Consider the following 8,277-nt stretch of genomic DNA (forward strand, 5'->3'; position numbering starts at 1 on the left):
GCTTTGAGGAAAAATACTACTTGGTTTGATCCTTCTTGTAAGAAAGCTAAACATTTTTTAAGGTCTGCTGTTCTAGAAGGCGATAGAGTCCAAATAGCTCAAGCAAGGCGTGCCGATGAATCTTCAATAAAAGTGGCAAAAAACCAATGGGACAATAGAATCTGGGAGGACATGCTACACTTGGTAGAAAAACAAATGATAACAGCGTCCTCTGGCGTATAGTGTCTCAAACTAGAGTGGAGAACGCTCAGAGTCACCAACATTTCATATCAGCTGACATGTGGGTTTCCCCTTTTTCAGACCTCTATGAGCCTAGGGAAGATATCTCCCTGGACTCTTACAGAGCCATAGTGTCCTCCAGGGGCTCACCTTGTTATGATATCTTATAATTTGATGGCCCAGATGTCACCTTTAGCCTAGAGTATACTATGAATGTCATCTCTGCGCTAAAAACAGCTCAGGCACCAGGACCTGATAAAATCCCAGGGGACCTCTATAAATCGGAACCCCAGATTTGGTCACTTTTTTAAAATCTGCTTTCTAATGCTATAGCGGGAGGGGGGGAGATACCGGATTCCTGGAGAAGGGCGGAGATTGTTACCCTATATAAGAAGGGTGATGCATGCGCACCCTCGAATTACAGGCCAATCAGCCTAATCGACAATGCCCTGAAGATTTTCGCTAAACAAATCCTTAACAAATTGCTCCATGGGATAGACACAAATAATATCATGTCAGATCTCCAAGCTAGGTTTCGCTCTACATTGAACACTATAGATCATATTTTCAGATTTACCACACTACACTGGAAATATTCCCTATTACAATGGCAGAATCGTTACTTGGCGTTTGTTGATCTTAGTGCTGCCTTTTATCTCATTCCCCGTACAAATCTGTGGTTTGTCTTAAATATGATAGGGGTCCTGGGGAACCTAATCCATCTCATGTCCCAGCTGTATAGTAACAACTTTGCCAAGGTACGGTGTGGGCATGCAGGAGAGTTAACTAAACGCATCCCTATACAGCGGGGTGTACGACAAGGGTGTGTCCTTCCTCCCACGCTCTTTACCCTCTATATAAATAAAGTGGCTGATATCTTGAAGAATTACAGAAATGACTCCCCTTCACAAAATGGTAATAAGTTACAGAGGGCCATATGTAGGTAGCATACAAGTTACCACTTCTTAAATACCGAACTTTACCGATTCAGTATTTAAGAAGTGGTAACTCGTATGTAGGTAATCATTCGGTAAATATTACCGAATCGGAGAAATTCGGTAATTACCGAATCGGTATTTACCGATTCGGTAATGGTAACTGGCTTCCCATTGATTCCTATGAGCCAGGAGGGCCATAGGAATCAATGGGAAGCCAGTTACCATTACCGAATCGGTAAATACCGATTCGGTAATGGGGGGAGCACAATCAAGGGTGGCAGGGTGTCACAGTGACACCCTGTTGCACCCCTGATTCCTGCATGTGTGCACATGTGGCACACATACATGCCCTAAGGGCATGTATGTCTGCCACATTGCACACTTCAAAGTGCAAAGACATGCTTTTTTACAGCTAATCGTCATTTACCACCAACTTTTAGTTGGTGGTAAATAACGAATCTCCACAACAACCACACACTCCCCCTACATATCATTTCAGGATTCGGTATTTACCGAATCGGTAAAATTACCGATTCGGTAATTTTACCGAATCGGTAAATTACCGAATCCTGAAATGTGCCCCCTACATACCAAAAGCCTGAATACCGGTCGGTAACGGGATATTTACAGAAAATCGGCCGTTACCGACCGGTATTGGGCTTCCTACATATGGCCCAGAGTCTTTTATTTGCAGATGACTCCCTCCTCATTTCTAAGACTCCAAAGTATCTCCAGCTCCTTGTTGATACATTTACATATTTTTGTGTGTCCAGGGGCTTGGAGCTCAATGCTAATACAACCAAATATATAGTATTTGGAAAGGGAGCGGTCACAAATTCTATCTGGGGGAGAAGCACTAGAGAGGGTGAGGAGCTTCAATTATTTAGGAGTTAAGGTAATGGAGAGCCTGAAGTGGAATGATCAGCTAAGAAAGAGTACATTACTTCTTGAGCACAGACAACATGCTATTAGTAGGCTGCATAGGCAAACAAGCTCCTGTTGGAAATGGCCCTTTTTTGAAGGGTTATCCCTAAACTTTTTTGCTTCTTCCTCCTACTTTTTCCTGATCTGTGGTAGTTGGCTATACGACTCTGGGCACTTTACCCCTGCTGATCAGTGCTAAAGTGCATATGCTCTCTGTGTAAATTGTTATTGTGATTGGTTATCCATGATTGGCATATTTGTTTTACCAGTAGGTCCCTAGTAAAGTACACTGAGTGTGCCAGGGCTGGTAATTCAAATGCTACTAGTGGGCCTGCAACACTGATTGTGCCACCCACAGGAGTAGCCCTAAGATGGTGTCTCCGGCCTGCCACTGCAGTGCCTGTGTGCAGTTTTTTGACTGCAATGTTGACCTGGCCAGTGTACTCACTTGCCAGGCCCAACTCTTCCCTTTTCTTACACATTGGACACCCCTATGGTAGGCCCAAGGTACTCCTCTGGCAGGGTGCAGTGTATGTGAAAGGTAGGACATGTACTAGTGTGTGTAACATGTCCTGACAGTGAAATACTGCCAATTTCGTTTTTCATTATTGAAAGGCTACCTTGCCCATAGGACAGAATGGGGGATGCTGTGTAACATGTTTACCTGCATATCTTCCCAAGGAGTAAGGTGGAAAATTGAAGTCTGGTATCCCTGAACTCGGAATTTAATAACTCATCTTTTAGAAAGGATGGTTTTTAAATTCTGTGTTTGAAAATAGCACTTTTAGAAAGTGGCTATTTTCTTGTTCAACCTTTCTGTGTGCCTCTGCCTGTTTGTGGATTGACTGTCTGATTTGAGAGTGACAGGGACTGGGGTGGCTCCAGGAGTCTGGGTGAGTCAGCACTAGGATGAATAGACCTATCAGCATTTGGAGTGGTGGGAGGCGTAGCACCTGGGCCTGAATAGGGCTGTGTCTGCCTTCCACAATGCTGGCTCCACCTCCTGCGGTGTGTCTGATGGCCCTAGCCTACACTCTCAAAGGAAGAAAATGTGCACTGGCAGAGTGTCCCCAGAACTGGTTTGGACTGGATCCAGGATCCCTCACACATAGAGAACAAAGACTTTTGGGGTATAAATATGAGAGCTGAATCCCATGAACTTTAGATTACTTCCTGATCATGAGGAATCCCTGCCAACGAAGATCAGCTGAAGAGACTGAGGAGAAGTACTGCCCAAGTGTGTCTAGGGCTGACCTGCAGTTTTCTGTTTCTACTGAGGAGAGGACCAAGGGACTTTGCTGTGTCCTACTGCTTGAAGAAGGACTGTGCTGAGTGCTGTGTCCAACTGAAGAAAAGTCTCCAAGAGCCTGAGAAGAGCTGCCCTCTGTTTCTGAAGTTCCAGGCTCAAAAGGACTTCACCCCCAGCTTCCCTGAACTTACTTACTAGGAGTTCCAGTCTGCCAGGAGGCCTGTAAGTGTGTGTGAGGCATTTTTGCTGTTGGGAGCTGGAAGCACGACGCAATGAGAGAGAAGCATGACGCCGCTGCAGCAGCCGTTGTCGCATTATCGAGCAAGTGTGTCGCCGCTGCCGCCTTTCGCCGTCGCATCACCAAGTGTGTTGCCGCTGCCGCTGTCTGCCGTCGCATCACTGGAGAAGCATGCCGCCGCCACAGAGGTTGCTGTCTCATCACTGGAGAAGTGTGTCACAGTGCCGCCGCATCGCTGAGGAAGCGCACCGCTGCTGATCGCCGCCGCAACACCGGAGAAGCGTGTCGCCGTCACCGAGAGCATCACTGCATCACCAGGGAAGCGTGTTGCAGGGCCTGTTGCGGCTCAGAAAACCACTGAGTTTGCCGCATGGCCGTCGGGCGTGCAAGCATCGCCTCCATGTTGTCACCTCGCAGCAAAGACGCAATTTTGCATCGCACCGGATAGGCGTAACGCATTGAGGCACCATCTTGTCGCATCCGAACCGGAGCGCAGGAAGAGTTGACGCATCACCTTCACTGCGACCCTTTAGTTTGTTTTGCATTATGCATCCCAGGTCCTTTGAGACTAAAGTGTCGCATTTGTCATCTACAAGATTATATGTGCAACAACTCTTATCTGATAGAGACATCTAGGTGCAGATTTCTTAACTTAGAATATCCCCAGGCGCGAGACTGGATCCGGAAATTTTTTGCAGCAGCAACTCTGCGCGCTGAGGGACGGCGCCACACGACCCCGCCCTGACGTCGTCCACGTACATGACGTCAGCTCGGTTATATAAGTCCGTCCTGGCGAGCTGATGTCAGTTTCCTTCTTTTCTGCGTGCAACGCGGATCCGGAGTGAGCTCCTCTGGCCTGTTTTCAGGCCTCATTTTCGACGCTTCGCAGCGGGAACAGTGTGCGATGCCTTCGGTCTTTAAATCTTGTAATTCCTGTTCGCGGCAAATGTCCGCAACGGACCTGCATCTTATTTGAATGTGGTGTCTGGGCAAGCACCATGACTCCACGGACTGTGAAGCCTGCCAACGTCTGAAACCGAAGTCTCGGCGGGAGCGCCGTATGAAGCGTCTCTCAGCACGGCTGTCCCAGTTGGAGTCGTCTCGCCCCCAGCCTCGTCAGCGACTGCAGGTCCCTCTACTTTTCGGTTCCGCCGTCGATCGCCCTCTGGGGTCCGGGGCCATCGTTCTCCACTTGGTAAGTCAAGGCGCTTGTCACCTAGGTCATCGACCTCACCTTCTTCTGTTGTCAGGGGCACTGGTTCCCGGAACTTTCCGGACGTGCGCTCCTGACGGTTGCCCCCCCCCTCTATCCGTCCTTTCTGTGTGTTGGGGTGACTCTAGCCCAAATGGAGGCCTGTGCTATGGCTTTGCAGGCCTCCCTTGTGTCTTCTCCCGTTCCTGGGGTGTCCTCGGGACCTCCGCTTCTTGTGGAGTCTCCGACGGAATCGCCGGCGGGTTCGCCCCCAGCGTCATTGAGCCCTTGCCTCCCAGGAACGTCAGAGATGTGGTGTCGTTAGGGCGTGACCCGGTTGGGTCCCCCTCTACGCTCCACATGGAGTCGTTAGGGCGCAGCCCAGCTGGGTCACCCTTGGCCCACGGCATCTCTGCCACGCTGCATAGCCCCGTGGGGCTCCCTGTGGCGCCACAGGTGGTTGCCAGTGCTCATAGCCCTGACTTGAGCACACCCCAGCCTTCTGGGCAGGCGGCCACCTGTCCGGAGCCAGGGTCGGCACCGCCCGACGCCGGAGGCTTGCCTCCTCAGCTCCGCCTCCTCGGTTCCGCCTCCGCTCCTTTCTCCGGAATCAGAGCCTGGCCTGGATGAGGCGGAGCTTTGCCTCGCCGGCCCCGGCACTCTCTCCTTCCTCAGGGGAGCTTGTCATAGTTTTGGCGCCGGATGGTGCCGACTTGATGCCGGATACTTCCGAGTCGGCGTCTGACGAGGCACAATCAGCGCCGACACGCGTCGTTTCGGTGCTGTGTCGAGACAGAGTTCTGAATTCTTCTATAGAGGCCTCTGGAGAGAGTCTGGCGTCGCCTTCCCGCCCGGCGTCACCGGAGCTAGTGTTACCAGTGCTTCCCTTGGAATTTGTGGAGCCTCTTCAGGAGCTCCCAGATCCGGCAGGCTGTTCGCCTCCCCAGGTGCCCCATCAGGATCCTCACTCTTCCATGGGGCTTCCTTCCGTGGGGCATTGGGCGCACCCTCAGTGTCTTGGGAGGGTCAGCTTACAACCCTCCCCCACTGATCAGCTGTTTTCCCCTCCACGAAGGGCTACCGAGGCTGGTGCGGCCTTTTTGAGAGTGGTCTCTTTGGCCACCCGCATTATAAATATGCAACCCCCCTTTACCACTTTGTCTGTGGACCCCTTGCTTGAGGTCCTCCACTGTGGGTCTGGAAATATGGAGCCGCTTTTGCCTTTTGAGGCTTCCCTTTATGATGCCCTCTTGGGTACCTAGGTCCGACCTGCTTCAGGTGACCCGGTGGCTCACTCAGTTTTGCACCGCCATCGTCCAGCTCCACTTGATCCGGTCTGTCTTTTTGTGCACACTGATGCGCAGGGGTTCGTGTTGCAGACTGCCTTTCCTTCTCTGCCCCCTTTATCTCTTCCTCCCTCTTGGGAGTCCAGGTGGCTTGAGTCATGGGGTAGGAACGTCTTTGCATCCACAAGTGCTGCCCTACGGTCCTTAAATACAGTGTGTGTTTTGACTCAGGCTACCTCTGCCCTGTGGGACTCTGCAGAGTCTTTGCATACTGCCACCTCTGAAGGTGCTCGCGTGGATCTCCTTCACCTTATCCGGGATGACCGAGATCTTGCCAGATTCACAATCCATTCAGCCTTAGATACTGCGGATTCTTTGGGCTGAGCCATGGCGAGTTCTGTTGCCTTAAAGTGTCACGCTTGGTTGCGAGATACTGTCTTCCCTGAAAATATCCGGGAGCGACTGGTTGACTTGGCCTTTGATGGGGTTTTGCTCTTTGATGCTCACGCCGAGTCGGCGGTTCACCGGCTCCTGGTGGGCTTTCGTCCTCCTACTTAGGCCCTTTTAGGCCTGTCTTCTATGATACTTTTTCATTTCGCATCCTTTAGATGCGCTCTTTGTTTAACATGGGCAGTGAGCCTTGCGTCTTCTTTTTTCTGTGGTCAAGGGTGCTTACCCTTTTATTGGCATCCTTTGGATGCGTTTTTGCTTTCTGCTGCCTGTTGACCTTCTTTGGCCGTGTTCCACAGGTTGCTGTGTCCTCTGAGTGTGGTATTCAGCCGGTGGCTCAGCTCGATAATGTCATTACGGCTCGGAACTCAGTTCACAGGTTCGGTTCGTTACTGCGTTCTTTTGGCCTTGCTTATTGCCCTAAGAGGTGTCCGCCGTTGTTTGGGGTATGCATACTCCACGTGGGGTACTTGTACGCGAATATATAGCCTTGCTATCTTACCTGGACCTGGAGATCATGTGGGCTCCATGATTCGCTTGGTGGTCCGTTGTACGGTGTTCTATGTTTTTTCCTGGTGCCATCTGCTTTCGCCATGGTCATCCGCCTCCTTTGGAGGTTTCATGGTCTCCTCTTCCAAAATGGCTCCTACCTGCCCTTCCTGTTCTAGGTATGGTCCGGTATATACATGATTCTGCTCCTGGCTCATTCTGTCTCTACATAATTGTATGTTTATACATTTATGTCTACATGCCGGTTGCCTTGGTATCCTCTTCCTGCGTCGCCACCTCTTGTCGAGGCCGCGAGGTCTGGACCCATATCCCCATGTGTGGGGGGGCTTTTCTGAGTTGTTGCAAGTTGCCCATAGGTTCCTCCTTGCTTCCGCTTACTAGAGTTGTTTCCCAAATTGACATATGCTCCCTTTTTGATGTTCAATGCTGTACGTGTCTTTCTGGAGTGTTTGTCTTGGATTCTGAGACTTTTCCCACCATTTGTTAACTTGGTGTTTTATGGCCTCTTCCTTTGGATATGCCTACTCTTGTTAAAGCTATGCCTGCGGGACAGTTCTTTTGATGGCAGTGGTTATTAATTACTGTCTACAAGTCTATATTGTGGGTTATCTCTCACTTTGGCCTCATGCTGCCCGGTTGGGCACTCTTCTGTTCCTGTGTAAGCCACTTTAACGTCTCTATGGCCGTTTGCCGGCGAAATATTCTACCTGCTTCAGCGGGTTGGGGATTGGTGCTATTGCCCCTCATTACCGTTTTGGGGTTGAGTGTGCGCTTGGCGTGCTTCTGGTCCTGCTGGCTATTCCCAATGCATTGCTCCAGTTCTGGTTCTTGCCTTTGGGCTCTTGCCACCGGCTCCTTCGGCTTCGTTCTATAGGCTAGTCAGTTCGGCGCTGGTTACATCTCTTCAAGTTCATTTCAAGCTTGGGTCAATGCACTCGTCCTGCGCCATTTGGCGAGAGAGTGATCCTTCTTCCTCTCTCTCTCCCTCCTTGCTCTGGTATAGGGCTCATGCCGTTCTACCTGTCATTTTTTTATACGGGTATGGTGTGTCGCCATTCTGGCATGTTTTCGGATATCTTCTATCCTGTGACTTCTGCTCTTCGAGCTGCTGGGGTTGCTGTCGGGCTGCCACTGCTTTACCCCCTTATCTGTCACTCTGTTGCCGGATCAGATGTCTGGCGCTTTCTGTTGTCCTGTCGCAGTCCCGCCTCCCTTGGGGGTATGGCTGTGGTATCTATTCTAAGTTAAGAAATCTGAGGCTAGATGTCTCT

This window comes from Triturus cristatus, chromosome 5_2 (assembly GCF_964204655.1).
Source record: "Triturus cristatus chromosome 5_2, aTriCri1.1, whole genome shotgun sequence".
In the NCBI taxonomy this organism is placed as follows: domain Eukaryota; kingdom Metazoa; phylum Chordata; class Amphibia; order Caudata; family Salamandridae; genus Triturus; species Triturus cristatus.